This window comes from Macrobrachium nipponense, chromosome 15 (genome assembly GCF_015104395.2).
Source record: "Macrobrachium nipponense isolate FS-2020 chromosome 15, ASM1510439v2, whole genome shotgun sequence".
In the NCBI taxonomy this organism is placed as follows: domain Eukaryota; kingdom Metazoa; phylum Arthropoda; class Malacostraca; order Decapoda; family Palaemonidae; genus Macrobrachium; species Macrobrachium nipponense.
This window is the reverse complement of record NC_087208.1, coordinates 66,467,436-66,486,239: the sequence shown is the minus strand read 5'-3', so window position 1 is coordinate 66,486,239 and position 18,804 is coordinate 66,467,436. Positions and strand designations below refer to the sequence as shown.

The following is an 18,804-nucleotide window of genomic DNA, read 5'->3' as shown; positions in this document are numbered from 1 at the left end:
GGTACTAAACAAAAATGAGAGGAGTGAAAGCAAGAATGAAAAACAAAAGAGGCATGACTTGGACTAAGCGTGGAAATATACGCTAGGCGCCAGTTTCAAAGAAGAAGAAAACGAGCGGATGATGATAAAAAAACAAAACAACGAGGGTACGTAAGACGCGCCTTGTATGATTACAGCATATTTAAGCGGAGGTGTATATCTGGTATCAGGCTCCGAGACTTGCAAAGGCACGCCTGCCGCCCAGAGACGCCATCCAACCAGCGGCGAACGCCACTGGTCGACCAAGTTCACTTGTTCAGTCATTGCGGTGAAGTGCAGGTGTTAAGGTGTCCTCTCTTTTCTCTCGCTCCGCGTTTCCCTTCCTTTGGTGGAGCTAATTTGGGAGTAAAAAAGTGATGTGTTTGATCGATATTTAAGGATATCAGATGCTGAACTCGGGACATCTTTTACTCCGGTGTTAATGTAAGTACATCATCTTTTGCATTCTTTTTTTCCCTCAACTGTCGCATTAGCTTGATAAGCCAACCCAAGCATGGGAATAAAAAGTTGCTTGTGGTCCACTCCGGTGACAAACTTCCCCTAAAGCTGATTACCGCTCAGTGCAATTATTATTGTCATTAATATTATTATTGTTATTGTATCACTACTGGGTGATCTCTTCTGGTGTTGAATACCTCCATGCATTTTCGTTATATCTTAATCGTTGTCGACAAAACCACGTCTGTGTGCGCGCATTCCTGCAGGGAATGCTTGCAAGCTCTTGTGTATGATTTTGTGTTAAATATGATAAAGATAACATTCTCGTTAGACAAGAAGGCCCGGGCGAAGCAAGCAACGTTTAGAATATTATAGAACTATTTATTCATAACTGCTAAACTATTAATTTAAGGCAGTATACATTTTAATTTTTATTTATGAAGTCGAGAAATGGTTACTGTCAGTCAAATACAAGGTCAGGTAATAAATGTCAAAGTTCTGGATTAATTAACGTTAATTATATTCACATTTTGTTTTGCTTTGCTTTACCCCACTCTTACAGTGGATACAATATGCCACACTCTCTCCCCCCAATAGAAAATGAAATAATAGAGAAATTGTTACTTTACTTGTGACTTAATATATATTTTATGATCACTACTTCCATGAATATTCGATTATTTCAGAGTGTGTCAGTTTGACTCCATTAGTAATTCGTTCACGCTGCACTGAAAACACCTGTGCCTCTCTCTCTCTCTCTCTCTCTCTCTCTCTCTCTCTCTCTCTCTCTCTCTCTCTCTCTCTCTCCTATTAAAATTTTAGAGTCCGATAACAATATCTCATTTTTCAGAGGTTGTCCTTTTGACTGGTAAAACAAGACTACATTATATATATCTTTTTAGACGTTGTCCTTTTGATTGGTTAAACAAACATATATATAGTATATATATATATATATATATATATATATAGATATTAATATATATATATATATATATATATATATATATATATATATATATATATATATATGTGTGTGTGTGTGTGTGTGTGTGTGTGTGTGTGTGTGTGTGTGTGTGTGTGAAAGTTTTCCAAAAATATGCTTTAGCCTTTTGAATGCTTAACAGACAATACAACTGCCAAAATCTCAGGGTGTTTCCACACTTACAGTGAAGCATGCCATAAAAACTAGGCAGCAACTATAGTCTCTTAAACTTCACAAAATAGGTTGAAGGAAAGTCAGTGACCGTCGGTGGAGAAGGAAAGCTTTTGCCAGTACTCGCTAATCGTATTAAGCGGCGGAAGCACTGGTTATAACTACCAGTAAGTCTACCTGTTTGTGATGCCTGCGTGGTAAGTTTGTCTTTACGGTATCCCCAACGGGCTTGTACTAGGAAAGATCCAATTTTTTTTCGTAGAGGTCAGTTAACTTTTGTGCTTATTTATTTATTTCTTTATTTATTGGTTAAGGAAGAATAATTTCATTGCTGTTCCATATCTAAAATAAGACTTATTTTTGTGAGATATTAAACTGTAGTGTGGACGTAACCCTAGAACGTCCCATGTAGCAGGGAAAATAAGTCTTATTTTAGATTTAGAACAGCAATGAAAGTATTCTTCCTTAACCAAAAAAAAAATAAATAAATAAAAAAGTTAGCTGATCTCTAAGGAAAAAAAATATTGGATCTTTCCTAGGACAAGCCCGTTGGGGATACCGTAGAGACATAAACAGAAGAAAGTAAATACCATAAAGATAATGATCCCAAGAGATATTAGTCCCAGATCACGACCCCCGAAAACTCTTGGGGGTCACTATTTAGGTCAGATCCAAAAATGGTTTCTTACAGGAGGGAAAAAAATGCTGCAAATTCGGATACAGTTTTTCATTTGGGGAATTTTTTTTGTCTTATGAATTAGAAAGAATAAAGTTTATTTATTTATTTATTATTATTTTGCTATTGAACAGAAAAGGTGCACCTCAGGTAGAAACTGGATTATGGACAAACCTTTGCTTTGGTCTTAATTTTCTTCTGATTTTGCTCATGCTTGTGCTTGTTTCATTGTTGATTTAAAAAATTTTTTTTTTAGATCGCCTAACAAAACCTTTGTTAATCATTGGTTTTTAGTATTCAATCGCTGTATTTCATTTCTTGGAAAAGACTTACTTGACGGAAAAAGAAAAAAATAATAATTTGCGAATTATTTTTCAAGGAAACGATAGTCCATTATTAAGTCTTTTTTGAAGAAAAAATAAGTTTTTAATTTTTTTATTTTTAAAATGTTGTAAAGATTACAGAATAGAAAATTTCCTTAATACTTCAGAGGACGATCTACATACAGTTCATGACAGTATTTTTTTGAAGGCGGAGTAAAATCCACCCACAATTACTGCATCATTTCTCGTTACAGAACAGGACCATAAAAAAGTATTTTAAAACAAGTTCTTTGCAGAGGAGCCATTTATCTAATTTCCTGACAAGATTCTTAAAGGGCGAAAGCTGTTAAATGAACTTCTGCCAAAGAACTTTAAAAATTGGCAGAACTTACAAAAAAGTAAATTTCAACTCATGAGAACAAGATCAGGAAAACGATCAATAAAATTGTGTTTTACCCGAGGAGTAAATTACCTCAATTTTTGTTCATACATCCGCATTTGCCACAGAATGATTGTTTCTTTCACCAGAGAATTATATTTTTATCTGTTAACACAAATCAGTGATTTCCACGCCAGAAGTTGTCACAATAAAAGAATAACATTAACATTTCTCCCGAATAGGTACAGGCATGAAATTTTTAGCTTAAATTTCCTTTGAAGCTTTTTTTTCGTTTCTTTAACGACGATTCGTTATTAAGTTCACTAATTCTCTCTCTCTCTCTCTCTCTCTCTCTCTCTCTCTCTCTCTCTCTCAATGGACCAGCAACAGTTATTCAGTCCTTGAACGATTGTTGTTCGGGAATGATACCGGATCACTTGCACAGAATGACAATGACAACGCATGAGGTAATTAATAACGCATAATACCGTGCACTGATTTATTAATTACGAGCAAGTGTCCTGACGTAAAAGTCAGCACAAGTGCATAATGTGACGCCAGCCTAATATTCACTATAAATCAGTAAAGATCTTTTCGACTGACCTAATCGCACACGCGATGAACTATTAGAGCTTCTCATTCATTGTATATGAAAAATGTAAGTGATTATATTTCAAGGCTTCTTGACAATTTATTCTGAGAATCAGTCGTGCAAATTTGGAGAACTTGGAACCCAGCAACACACGAAGCCAAATTGATTAAAATCATATTAATAAAAAGCGAAAGTTTTAATTCACAATTTTAAACGAAGTAAAGTCATGGAGAAACTATACTTTAATATTCGTGATTCAAAATTTAAGTACACTTTCACGATATTTTATTTCACTGTCATTGCATCAGTAGGGCCAGTTTATCACGGAAACCTAAATTGACCTAATCCTACACCAAATTTAGTTTGAACTAACCTGGCCTTAGCTTTTAGCCGGGGAAACATACTACCGGTATAGTGAATCAGCCACTTCAAAGAGTATTTTGAATAAGAATATAAACGAAATATTGATCTTATACGTCATGTTATAATTCAAATATTATACTAGCAGGACCTCATTGAATGGTGGAGATATTTATTAAAGAACAGTTACAAGCTTTTCAGGACTGACAGTTCTCATTCGGTGGATACTTAACAATAAGGACTGTTAGTACTGGAAAGCTTGTACGTTTTTTTTCTTTTTTTTTAATATCTCCGCTACATACCATCTGCATTCAATGAGGTCCTGTTAGTAAATGTATTAACGCACAGAAAATTTTTAAGTGTTATTGTTTATGTATATATATATATATATATATATATATATATATATATATATATATATATATATATATATCATAAAATCCACATAAGAAGGCGAGTGAAAACCGGGACTCAGTGAAAATGTAGAATAAACTACGAAAGCACTTATTCTAAGTCCCGGGTTTTACTTGCTTTCGTACTTGGATGTTATGATATTCTCAAGCACGTAGACTTAAGTGCTACATTATATATATATAAATATATATATATATATATATATATATATATATATGTTATATATATATACCCATGTATACCTCTATATATATATATATATATATATATATATATATATATATATATATATATATATATATATATATATATATATATATATATATATATATATATATATATATATATATATATATATATATATATATATATATATATATAACTGGTTTGCGCTGTCTATCGATAGCAATTCTTGCAACACTGATCTGTAAAAAAAAAAAAAAAAAAAAAAAAAAAATGTGTTTTTTGGATCACGCCAGTCAACAAAGCCTATGGAGCCCAGACTGAATGGCCTTCGCCTGGGGCATTGAACAGGTGGCCATACATTCCGGTCACAGTGGGGCAGGTAAGCTCTTACAGAACCCAAAGTCTAAACAGAGAATGTAGATCTTGAAAGAACCAAGACCATAAAACCATCGGGTCATACACGAGAACTTTCACTTTTTTTTTATGCTACCACGCCTATGAAACCATGTTCTTGCGAGCGCCTCGGTATAGTCTTGGCCTGCCACCTCGGTGGCCGCGAGTTCGATTATCGGGCATTCCGCTGAGGGGTTAGATATGTGTATTTCTGGTGATAGAAGTTCACTCTCGACATGGTTCGGAAGTCACGTAATGCCGTTGGTCCCGTTGCTGAATAACCACTGGTTCCATGCAACGTAAAAACACCATACAAACAAAAAAACAAACCACGTTCTTGTGTGTTATGTTTGTATTATCAGATCATATGAGTTTATTTCTTCTCCAGATTTTGACCTTGAACCACCCTGACAGCTTTGGACATAGCTTATAATTAACGGTACTTCGACGCTGAAAGGAGTATCGGGCGTGAATCACAAAACTTTGCCGCCTTTCCTAGGTACGATCAGAAATATGGTTCCGTTCAGTGTGCTAACAATGAACACTGAAGATGAACCTAGCACAAGGTTCGAAAGCTTTTAATATCCATTAAAGACCATAAACTCGCATGCTATATTATTGTGGACCTGCAACCAATGAACGCTTTTTCCGAAAATACTTTAGGTATGCAAATGCAGCCGTAATCTGAACGTTAGTTGTTATTGCTGTTTATAATATATACTATATATGGTAAGTCTAGACCAGTGGTTCCCAACGTGGGGTGTTCGCGCCACCTGGTAATTTGAATTTTAAGGGGAAAATTCGAGAATGTTAAAACCAAGTTAATGGGTTTTTAGGCTTCCTCCACGTGAATATATAAGGGTGCATCAGGATTCTAGAGGTGATTAGGTGGCGCATGGCCCCCCAAAAATAAAAAATAAAATAAAGTTGGGAATCACGGATCTATACACCTTAATATCATGAACGTCAAATGAATAGTTCGTTCTACCCCAGAAAGAAGCCCACTGCTCTGAGGTGTTCAATTCGAGTTAAGGTAATATTGCATAGGCAATATTTCTGGTGTCTTTGACGGTTCTGTCAACGAACTTTGCTTCAGTTACTAAATATTTTTGCATGTCGGCGCACAACTGAAGTCTTGCCGTGTTGACTAAGGCGGTGTTATACCTAGGGCGATCAGCCAGTCTGACCCCAGGTAAGCCGTTTCAAAGACAAATCCCGTCTTCTACTACTACTTTGCTTCCTTTATTACCCGCTTGAAGCGAAGTTTGGAGCATCTGGCCACTAAGAAATGTCAGAAAAGATGACCGTGGGACACAGCCTTTATTCTGTTTTAAACGTTCCCTTGACTTGTCTCAGCATTAATTAAAGGATTCAGCTTCTACCAGAAAAATGTTAATCAACTGATATATGCAGCTTATATAGTGAATTTGATTCCCGAATATCGTTGAACCCTGAACGAAATTCAAATTGTACACAAATAGAATAAGTTGTGTACGGTAAATTAGACTAGGAAACACGATTATTACAATCATATTTCTTCCTTTTGCCCCAAGGAATATCTCTCCCCCCCCCCCCCAACCCTCTCTCTCCTCTCTCTCTCTCTCTCTCTCTCTCTCCCTCTCTCTCTCTCTCCATCACAGAAACAAACGAGACTTGCAAGGTCTTCTATCCCATCAAAACGCACGAATATAGATCACGAGTTTCCTTCTGCGAAAGCAAAACGCGATATTTCGAGATTTGTAGATAGTAGTTCACCAAACGCATTTTCTCGCTAGAGAGAGAGAGAGAGAGAGAGATCCGGTTCTCTAACCTGGCAGCGACGTACTACTTATGTCGATTAACCGAACTTCCTGGTACAAAGTCGCTCAGGTTAACTGACACACAAAGACGATTTAAGGAAACTGCCAAAAAGTGTCCCAAATCTTTATGGAATCGGACAAATCAAACGCGGGACTTTTTCATGTGAGCAAGTAAGGCGAGTGTCCTAACCACTGGACTACGAGAAAAAACAAAATACACACTCACACAAACATATACATTATATATATATATATATATATATGTGTGTGTGTGTGTGTGTGTGTGTATGTATATTTACGTGTATACATACATGTTTATATATATTAAATATATGAACATCGGTACACTTACACATTTCTTTTATGAAAATTTTTAAGGATAACCAATCTTTTTTTCAATTCTACCTTGATCAATTTTTTTATTTTTCAAAATCTTCCATTACCAGGTCTTCCGGTGCAATGTACCATCCTTCCGCTTACTTTATAACCAGGTAACCAGTACTGATAGCAAAACTGAAGTAAATAGTCGTGTTTCGTGGGACAACACCTTCACGAACACGTGTGGTTCTAACTTCTGGAAAAAAACATGACATTGTTTTAACGTCGATATGCAATCATCCTTACGAATTATTGTACGAATTATAGTAATTCTAATCGTAAAATATTAGCTTTTTCTTTCCCAAACCTTGAAAAAACCGAATGGCAATTACGCATGACAATGACATGCCGAAATTTCAAGGCTATGCTTCGAGGGGGAAGAAGGAAATTACAGTCATTGATTGGCTAATGCAAACTGGCGTCGCAACGACTACTGTCGTTACGAGTCGTTCAATGGAAGAGGATCCCAAGCTGTCACAAGGACGATTTCATTCCCACAGTAGCAACTGAAGTCAGTTGATTCGCATTTGCTGCTCCTTTGTTCATTCCCCCGTAGGGGGGTAGTGCCGTCAGTGCACCTCATTCAGTGCAATGTAGGGCATTACTTGAGGTTCTTTGCAGCGTGCCTTCGGCCCCTAGCTGCAACTACTGTCATTCCTCTTACTGTACCTCCGTTCATATTCTCTTTCTACCATCTTTCTGTCTTAACAATTTGTTTCATAATGCAACTGCTTTGAGGTTTTCCTCCTGTTACACCTTTCAAACCTTTTACTGTCAATTTCCGTTTCAGCGCTGAATGGCCTTAGTTGCCCCAGTGCTTGGAATAATGCCAAAAATCTATATAAATCCAAATCCAAATGCTTCGTTCACTCTGCCATGGCGACCTCTTACATGATCCACTGATTATGTGAGAGTAGAACGAAGTCCTTTCGTGCTTGTTAAGGTATAAGTCAAGAGAGATCAGAACTGATTTAATGCTGCTAAGGAATTCACACTCTCGTGAATAGCAGTTTGTGTAATAAAAATCCAAAATTAGTGTTGACGTTAAAAGACTGATGAGGATCGATATTCTTCGCTTTTGTCTTTTACATAGTAACACAGTTTACTACGAACTGAAGTTCCTCGTTGGACGAGTGGTTTTCGCACTCGCCTACAAATCCGGTGGTCCCAAGTACGATTCTCGGCTCTGCCAACGCGGAATCTGAAGAATTTATTTCTGGTGATGGAAATTAATATCTCGATATAACGTGGTTCGGATTCCACAAACTATAGGACCCCTTGATAGGTAACCAACTGGTTCCTAGCCACGTAAAAATATCTAATCCTTCGGGCCAGCCCTAGGAGAGTTGTTAATCAGCTCAGTGGTCTGGTAAAACTAAGATACACTTAGCTTTACTATAAACTGAATTAATGTTTGAAGACAAGAACTGCACACAAAGTTACAGGGACAGAAATAAAAATTCGATAACGTTAGGTCTAAAGGCGGGCTTTAACGAGAACTGAAGTGAAGGAGTCGGTCTAACCGAAGGAAGCGACAGATAAGGCTGCTGAGGCACGGGAACTCGTAAGTCAGGGGAGAACGGACGAAGCAGAGAATCCCAAAGCTACTCGCCGACATTTGTAATCAAAGGATTATGACTTGCATTTGGTGACGCCGGAAGAGATAACCAGGCAGGTGTTAATTGGTCCCCAGTGAGATGGACGGACTCTGTTCAGGCTCGACGAAACACTGGTCAAAATAACGGCTACGAAGACAGTGCAGAGGATAGACTCAAAAGGCGAATGTGCAAATAGAAGGAATAAAGTTTTCATAACTTGATCTCTTCTCTCTGTATTTTCCTTTACTTCTTCTTACTTCTTAATGTAGACCATTTTCTTTGGAAGCTTGAATTTTAATTCAATGGCACCCTTGGGCTTGTTCCATATGAACAGGTTTCATCTACTGAATATAATAATAATAGCCGCTATCTGGAAAATAGAGAAGATTCTCTACAAGTGTAACGCTGCTGAAGTAGCCATTACTTTTAATAAAGTATGCTTGAGAGAGGGTCTGCTTCCTAAGTACAATAATAATAATAATATAATAATAATAATAATAATAATAATAATAATAATAATAATAATAATAATAATAATAAATTAACAAAAGACATCAGGGTCATCAAATGCGCCTATTTTTGTTTCCTGTGCAGTATATAGCGATTTATTATGTAACCTTTGCTTTGGGAGGTCTTTGACCAACATACCAAACTATTTTAGAGAATGATTCAGCCAACTGAACTGTGTGATCTTTCCATGGGAGGTCTGATGTGACTCGAACGCCCAAAATATTGATAAAATTGAATACAAATCGAGTACAAATGATGTTACATCTGCGTCACACAATACGTTATTCGAGACTCTTCAATTCTACCGATAGTGCTGGATACTTGGTGTAAAGGTTGGAATCATTATGATCAAAGATGTAAAGTGCCGCCATGCGATTCACATGATTGAGATGCTCTTGCCAATGGCAACTGAAGGCGATTATCTCGATTATCCTCGCTGCTTTTGTAATGGGAATCCCTCTCTTGACCCAGAGTGGCTCTCGCGCGGTATAACAAACAAAAAAAAAAAAAAAAAAAAAGAGAGAGAAAAAAAACTCGAGAATATTACTACAGGATTTTTGTGAGTACGCCTTACGTTCTTGAGGCCAATCTCGTCACGAGGATGTAGAAGAAGTCGCGAGCGACATATTTCTGTTCCTCATATATATATATATATATATATATATATATATATATATATATATATATATATATATATATATATATATATATATATATTATTTGTGTGTATATATAAACATGTCTCTATACATACCTCTATATAAATATTCTAATATATATGAAAATTATATATATATCTATATATATATATATATATATATATATATTTTTGTGTATATATTAACATGATCTATACATACCTATATATAAATTACTATATATATATATTGTAATATATTATATAGTCGTAAAGCTGGAGGAAGGAATGAAAGGAGTTGACCGAGCGCTTTCGTGTATTTTTCACACCTCTTCAGGGTCAAAATACAACCCGAAAGCGCTCGGTCAACTCCTTTCATTCCTTTCATTCCTTCCTCCAGCTTTACGACTACATGAGATATCGCATGTTTTAGCGATAGTTCGTTCATAATATCATATATATATATATATATAATATAATATATTATTATATATGATAAATTTAGTTATATAATATGATGTAGTTGTGTGTGTGTGTATGTATGGGGAGAAAGAGAGAGAGAGAGAGAGAGAGAGTGGTGTGCCTGCCCATTCCCAGCGTCGTAATTCAAACTGAAGTAGACACTTGGAAATTAAGTCTTCCGCATTTTTTTATAGGCATCTTACAAACAAAACCAATTACGGGCGTTTTCTTTGGAGATGCAGTATCCCGACAGAGGTCTTATTTTGAGGTCCGAGATCTGTTCTCTCGCGCTTGATAAGTCTTAGGTCTAGACGCTAGACTCTAGAGTATACTCTCTAGACCTTGGATAAGTCAACAAGCAGCGTGGCTTGACTGAATGAATCACTTCGGAGAATCGGAGATTCCTGGAGCTTCGGAGGTCATTTCGAAATCCTTTGTTGTTACCTGAGCAACAAAAGGTCTAGACAGAGGTTCTCTTTCCAAGAAAACACTATTTCTTCTTCTTCTTCTTCGCTTGTTTTCGTTATCATTAGGATTAATGCCAAATGATATCGCTGATGATTCGGAATAAACAATCATGAAGTCAAAAGCATAAGCCCCGTAAGGGAGGGGGTGACGCCAGTGCACCTCATGCGGTGCATTGTAGGCATTACATAAGATTCTTTGCAGCGTGCCTTCGACACTAGCTGCAACCCCTTTCGTTCCTTTTACTGTACCTCCTTTCATATTCTCTTTCTTCGTGAAATTGTTAAACAATGTAGAGCATGCCACGTAAAACTTAAATTATGGTTAATTCCATGATTAAAAACCTCCAATGCAGTGTGGATATCAATTGTAATGAGGCCACAAAGTAAGTCGTCAGTCATCTTACGTGGTAATATATATATATATATATATAATTTTTCATATTCTACGGCATCTTTGAGGTATAGCAGTGTCCCCTATTTGACGCGAAGACATAAAACTGGTCTATTTTAGCCACAATTTACTTGACCTTAACCGAACTAAGTTTTAGTACTTAGGGGGTGCTTGAAATAGCTCAAGGAGAACTCTCTCTCTCTCTCTCTCAATTATATTTTCTCCCATTATCTCTCCTTCAATTTTCTCGGCCTTTCCTTCAACTGACAAGTTTCTGCCTATTGTGTCAACGTCTGTGGCAGTTATCTGCCTTTGTGTATGTTTGTTTGTATGGTGTTTTTACGTCGCATGGAACCAGTGGTTTTGCAGCAACGGGACCAACGGCTTTACGTGACTTCCGAAACACGTCGAGAGTGAACTTCTATCACCAGATACACATCTCTAACCCCTCAATGGAATGCCCGAGGATCGAACTCGCGGCCACCGAAGTGGCAGGCCAAGACCATACCGACCACGCCACTGAGGAAAATAAAGAATAGTTCTCGCACGCTTGCGTTATAGCTGTATAAATGTGTGATAAGAAATACATACAGATTAGCGTAGCACGAATGAATAAAGAACGAGTTCAATTTCATCTCGACTGCCTGAGGTTTTGTTTAATACTAATATCCGAGTGGATCTTGTTTCGTCATCCCCGGGTGGCAATAGGGGACACATGACACAGCCACCACCCCCTGCAAACTGTTTTATGCACGCGTGATAAAATAGCCACATTTATGAAGTAACATGAGCTACCTCATTTCAGAATAAACTCAAAACACAGTTACGTACAGCTTTGCTTTCTTATTTGTTCGTCTGTAAATCTTTTGTAACGCGTGGATATCCTATTTTACGGAGAATTTCATTGTGGCTCATTCCATAAGAATATGTACTCACTTTGCACGATAATAAGATAATGATAGGACTACGCTATATATAGAAGCATTCCCATTCGGCGTCAGTGTTTTTGTCGTGCGCGCAAGACCCAGAGATAATGATAGGTTATGCAGGTGGTTCTTGATTCAGTACCTTTTTTTTTTCTCCCTCTCTCTCTACCCTTGCAGCCCCTCCTTCCTCGGAGATGGAGGCAATGAATTAAACATGGATGAAGATACTGACAGCGACGTCTATCGTTTCTTGATATTATTAGCAGAAAGGAGCAAGAAACGTGAACGATGGAAACGGATAAGAGTAGTGGCTAGAGAGGAGACGCGAGCGATTACAAATTACAAAGCGAGAGTGGTTGAAGAGAGTTACGAGATAAGACGGAAAGGATGTGGATGTGGAGAGAAATAATGACGGGGAGAAACTGGTGGCGGTTGCATAACAAGAGAGAGGAGGTGGAGGGGCGAAATGCAAATGAAAATAATTGTAGAGAGAAGCTGATGACGGTTGAAATAGAAGCAAAAGGTATGCTTGATCCTTTGCTCCAGGAGTCAAGGACTAGACTAAGAACACCGCTAGGGAACGTTCTCAGTCCTTTCATTATTTTTATTTTCATGTATGAGGTCACGCAGTCTCATGAACCTAATAATTGTTCTTTCTTCCTGTAGGTACCCCATACACTTTGTCTCTTCTTGGAAAACGACAGACATCAGCAAAAACTGGATGAAAAATGTCAATGTAATCAAATATTAGTAACCGTAAATTGCAATTATAGTGAATATAAATATGTATTGAGAAGGACGACATAACTAGTCCTATTCTTGGTGGTCGGTAGACGTCTGCGCTTGCAATGGTGCAACCTACTGTACAACCGCCTCCATTCTCCCAAAAGGAGCTGAAGAAAAAACGCGCATGCGTAGCATCCTTCGAGCTGCTGAACCAGTACGGGCCGGTTGAAACCAACTCGGGAAACTACAAAGAAGCTTGATGGCACTATACCCTACGTTCATAAGAGAGATCAGTCTTTGTATTTCAAATGAAAGAAAAAGATTGGTAAAGAAAAGACACTTGCACAACTGCCATATCGGCACAGGAGGCAAACATCCTCTGATAAAAGGAGAGAGAGAGAACGATTTCCTTCCAATTGGGGAGAAAGGAGGTTATAGCAAGGTCCTTGGGTATTGTATACCCCGAGCGTACCTCTCGATGGAGTCGGGTTGACTCGAAAAGCTCTTCATCCATGGAAGCTCTTAACTTACGGTTATTAGACAATATGACTGAGGTTTCATTTTGTACCTATAGGTAAATTCAACGTATCAACTGATTACATTCTTGAAATCAGTACACACTGTGTGTGTGTGTGTGTGTGTGTATGCGTAGTATTATTCACTGGGTTAGCAACCCTATCCCACAAGAATGTCGTTGAAACTTGAACGGTTGCACCTTTTGGCCCCACGCTTCCGAAAAGGTGTAAGATGTCAAAAAGCACAAATATGCAATCATTAAAAAACCACTGGCTGTTGAAAAAAACAACAAACGTCACTGCACACTGACTTGAACTCGATGCCTTTCTCCGCAGTTCATTATACTTAGGTTAACGAGGCAAGTTGGGTTTTACCAAAATGTACCTAGTATAGCAATCCTTTCTCGTCAGACATTCAAATTACGGAGGCGAAGGTCATACATATTATAACTATGTGAAAAAGAAGTCGTTATATCAGCACTTGGCCTAGTCGAAATTCCCCCTTTTCTACAGCGCTATTGACCAGAAAGCGGTTATTGACTGTGTATGTGAGAAGGGTAAACAAATCGACAGCAGGTCAAAAAAAGAAAGTAATAAAACATCTCTTCAGGAAAATTTTTCTCAGGGGAAACTGAACCTGTCCACTGGGAAAGCCAGCCTTCGAGACAAAAGAAAATTCTTGGTGCTATCTCTGCTTTAGAACTGGCGGGATAACTTTCACTTTAAAGTTACTGGCCAGAGGTGAAGGGACCATTCGAGGGAGGCGACCAGGTGGCCCAGTGTGAGACCGGATTTCACAGCAGCTTGTTGGGCTACTTAGGCATAGGCTTTTCCCAGTTCAATAGGTAATAGCTCAGGGGAGAGAGAGAGAGAGAGAGAATGTAATACAATACCTCAACGTTTGTTCAATAACGTCATTACATGTCACGTAGATTCATTAGCCGTTTACATTACAGGGATTTGGAAGACTGAGCTTCATCACTAGTACCATTCATAAAGGTATTGTCATTAATATTAAAATAACAAGTGAGACATGTTTTGAACAAGGTACTGGGCGTTTACATTTCATCAGTACTCTGAGTACTCGCATCTTATATTTTTCTCTCTAACTTCATCTACGACCAGCAACAATTGAGGGCGTTAACTGGTTCATGATTTACTTCTCAAGCATAAACCTTTGTCTTCGCACTGTGAGATAAGGGTGCGTGAGAGTTATAATCAACAAGGATAAAAACAATCTCCATTCCCAGAATCGTGACAGCTGTCAAACAGTTATACGCAGTTTGTATTAAGAACGTAATGACATACAGTCAAGTTTCTCTCCTCCGCATATTCACGGTCGTCATATTACCGTCTGCTCCCAAGTGGAGGAAGAACCCTTGCTGACATAAAGCCAGCTTAAACTAACGACAACAGATTCTTAGTAAGAAATGATAACAGCCGAACTGAACGTTCTTTCTGTGCTGCGCCAACTTCACATGAAAGAAAGCCGAACCACGTTTTCATCGAAAGAGTTGGGGAGCAAAGGGTAAGAGTTGACGGCCACCTAATTATACGCCGATACAGTACGCTGCTGCTGCGTGTAAAGTTGGTAAACCAACCTTGCAAGCGGCCACGTTTTCTATAAACAGGTTTGTGTGGTAAAGCATGTGTGTCAGTTTGGGTACGTTGGAAGAAGTCCTTGCATACGCGCATTCAAGGTTCACGCACACGCGCCTCCACACACCCACCTACATACGTATGTAATATATGTGTATACACACACATTTTATATATATATATATATATATATATATATATATATATATATATATATATAATCGTTATGTATTTGCTTGATGCTTCCATAATCTAAATATACTGTAGTTTTCACTGTTTTTTTCTTTTCGAATAATCGCCGACGGAAGATGGTCCCTTGGCTAATTAAGTTATGTAAATATTTATAAAATATAAATATGATTCGTGAAATACTTGAAATTTTCGAATAATAATAATAATGATGATGATGATGATAATAACAATAATAATAAAAATAATATAATAATAATTATAACATGACGTTGGAACTTTTAGAAACCTCAAAATGACAAAACGACAGGCAGCCGCGAACAGGTTTTCAAAAGGGGGAAAAATAGACCGTTAGTATTTCTGTCGGTGCAGTATGACGATGCATTTCTTGTTCCTTTCTTTTTAGATGTCATTTAATGTCAAAGAACAATTCATTAGGCAAAACTGGAATTAATCGTTACTTGCTTTAAAAGCTAACTATCATTTCAGTTTTTTATATTGGAAAGATACAGATTTTTCATTCACGCATCAAGTAATTCTCCAATTAATAAAGAAATGAAATTTCTGTCCAAAACAAGTAATAACAAAATCTCATTTAATCTCCGTACTATTTACTATGTTCGAATAGAAGCATACTTACAAAACGACGAGAAAGCAATCGGTAGGGCAGATATTACTTGCTAAGCAATTTTTATTAATAAATCAATGAGAATATGAGTTGGTAATAGAAGACGAGTAAACTCATATGCTTTACAAATCACTATTTTACTCGAACAATCTTGTAATAAAATGAGACTAATCTAACTCGTTAGATTTTTGTCGGCCTTGTGCCAGCGCGGGCTCTTACTCCTTTGAGTTGCTCAATATCAGAATACCAGCCAAAACTTTAACCTCAGGGTATACAGAGGTGTTAACTGCGTTGCTTCCCTGGAGGTTCTGGAACGACTCACGGGGCCTCTGGTATTTGGAAATCCCGTCAGTTCAATCGTCTGGAAATGCAACACAGAATTTTGGGTTTATCAAAATCCTGACTGATTGTGTCATGCTAACGTTTCAGAACGGTTATTATTAATTACCGTTGCTTTGGGAATCATTTAAAGGATTGTCCCATATAAACACAACAACACAAATATATATATATATATATATATATATATATATATATATATAATATAATATATATATACATACATACATGTATATATATATATATATATATATATATATATATATATATATATATATGAGAGAGAGAAAATTATTGTTTTTCTTTCATATTTTACTTCAATGGCATTTGACAGTTTTCATGTAATCAAATGCTTAGTAACGAAGAAACCATTACCCAGTTCACTCTTCTCTTCTCTTACCGTACCCTCACCCACTGTTTTAACTCCTAAATACATAATATATGAATCAGCCACTTCCCATTTTATACCAATATGGCGTAACCTTACTTTCGCTAACATTCACAGTTAAGACGCGCTTTTTACCTTCAGTATCAAATTCATCAGTCTCTGCAGCTTCTCTTCAATGTAAACTAACAGTGTATCGTCTACTGCAGGCATCGGTCATAACCTAATTTCATATGTTGCAAAAGTGTACCGACATCATTCGTCCTTTCTTGGGCTTTCCACATTGCTAATGTATATGTTCCTACAATTACGAATCTAATGTTAAATAGACATTACATCAAAAGGAACGCTTTCAATTAATTCTTTCCATCTACTCCAAAAATCACTGTAATTTTGTCATGAACATAGAATGGATACCAGCCTTTTTATGGTGTTTTGGTTATTTAATTAAAATGAAAATATATTAAAGTATAATGCTCCCCGTGGCTTGACAACTGGAATAGTGGACCAAAAAACATTTTTTTTTTTTTTTTTACCCGGAGCAAGTCTGCATTCTCACAGAAACCAAACGGCAAGCACCGCCTCAGTGGTATGGTAGGCTAGGTGTTGGCCTGCCACCTCGGTGGCCACGAGTTCGATTCTCGAGCATTCCACTGAGGGGTGAGAGATGTGTATTTCGGGCGATAGACGTTCACTCTCGACGTGGTTCGGAAGTCACGTAAAACCGTTGGTCCCGTTGCTGGATCCATGCAACGTAAAAATTCTATACAAACAAACAAACGGCGAAGCAGGTCTGCACGTTGACATGCACAAATCAAACGGGACAGATTTCCGGAGAAAAATCTATAATGTATTATTTTTAAGCTTAATATTTTCATTGAAATTTTATTCCGTGGGAAGTGATGTTGGCAGCCTGCTTTAGTCTTGGTATTTGGACAAGGTGTTTGTCCTTAGTCATGATGAGTTTTCACGGGGTTTTCCCCTGTAAGGGAACTTTAAATAGGAGATAAATTCTACCACCGTATTTGTGGACTGTTGATACTGGCGGTAAAAAAAAAGCTTGTGAAGGGTTTCGTTATATTATTTTATATACAAAGGAAAAACACGCAACGCATATAAATTCTCATAATACAACGTACACGTTCAAATCACGGGAAAAATCAACAATGTAAAATAGTTATTTATAACATGTACTTACACATCATATATACACATATATAAAGGTGATGCCACGGAGGAAAATGAAAAGACGAGAATTGCCAAGAACTTCCGGTCAACAGGACCCTTTACTTGAGGCACAAGTAAAAAGGGTCATGTAGACCGAAAAGATCTTGGCGATTCTTGTCTTTTCATTTTCCTCCGTGGTATCACCATTATTTATAAATAGCATCACGTTTTATATATTTCGTGATCAAGTTATTCATATATATATTGTTTGTGTAGAATCTACCGACATTCAAATTTCGGAAATCCGTCGGTAAATAATAAACTAATCTATGAGCCTCATGGATTTGTTTTACGAAGCAACCCACACCCAGCAAGACGGCCCAATCTTGAATCACTAGCCATTATTCTAAAACAAGACTGATGTGTCGCCTCTGTCTTATTCGACTCAGGACAGAGCTACCTTCTTGAGAACCTAAGCTTTACTGAAACTTGCAACAAGTCTCAACTATCTGGTGCAAGGGTCAATGGGTGTCAGTATATTTCGAAAGCTAATGGAGTATATAAATTAGGCATAATAAAAAATTACTGTTTTATTACTACTTGCTCATTTTAATTACATATAACAGCATTCTCTGTAAAAAACAAAATGTTGCCCAAATGTAACTGTTGAATATTATTGTATAAACGTTAGGGAAATAGTTTGAAAACAAATAATTCATATCTGTGGTTAAAAGTATGTTTTATATTGAGATTCTCTCTAACACAGGATATGATTTTATGCCATTTGTTGTTGATTAACTGTACACTTTTACTGCGTGATCCGACTTCCAGCTTACTCGGGACGCGTGCAAGGTTTTTCCCTCACGCATCAGTTGTAGACATATTCCTAACTTTTAACGAAAATTAAAACGTGCTAAAATCTACGGTCAAATATAGCCCTGTTTCACCAACGAAAAATAAAATAAATATGCTACATTCTATTAGAAGTCATTTTTATGCACGGTTTAACATGTACATTATTTATTTTTTGCATTTTCATTCTAATAATTAAACCAAAAATATCCTATCCTAAAATTCCTGTATCTTTAACTCAAAGCGAAGCATCTTTTCCAGACATTTTTAGGTTCTTCCA

General features: G+C 37.1%; 1 protein-coding gene across 1 annotated transcript in view; it reads left to right on the top strand.

The window, feature by feature from the left end:
• The first annotated feature begins 240 nt into the window (after nt 1-240).
• LOC135195027 (bestrophin-4-like) overlaps nt 241-18,804 on the top strand; it is an 83,065-nt gene continuing 64,501 nt past the window's right edge. Inside the window, exon 1 of the mRNA XM_064221335.1 lies at nt 241-462. The gene's annotated coding sequence lies outside the window, so the exon portion shown is untranslated. The remainder of the gene's footprint in view (nt 463-18,804) is intronic.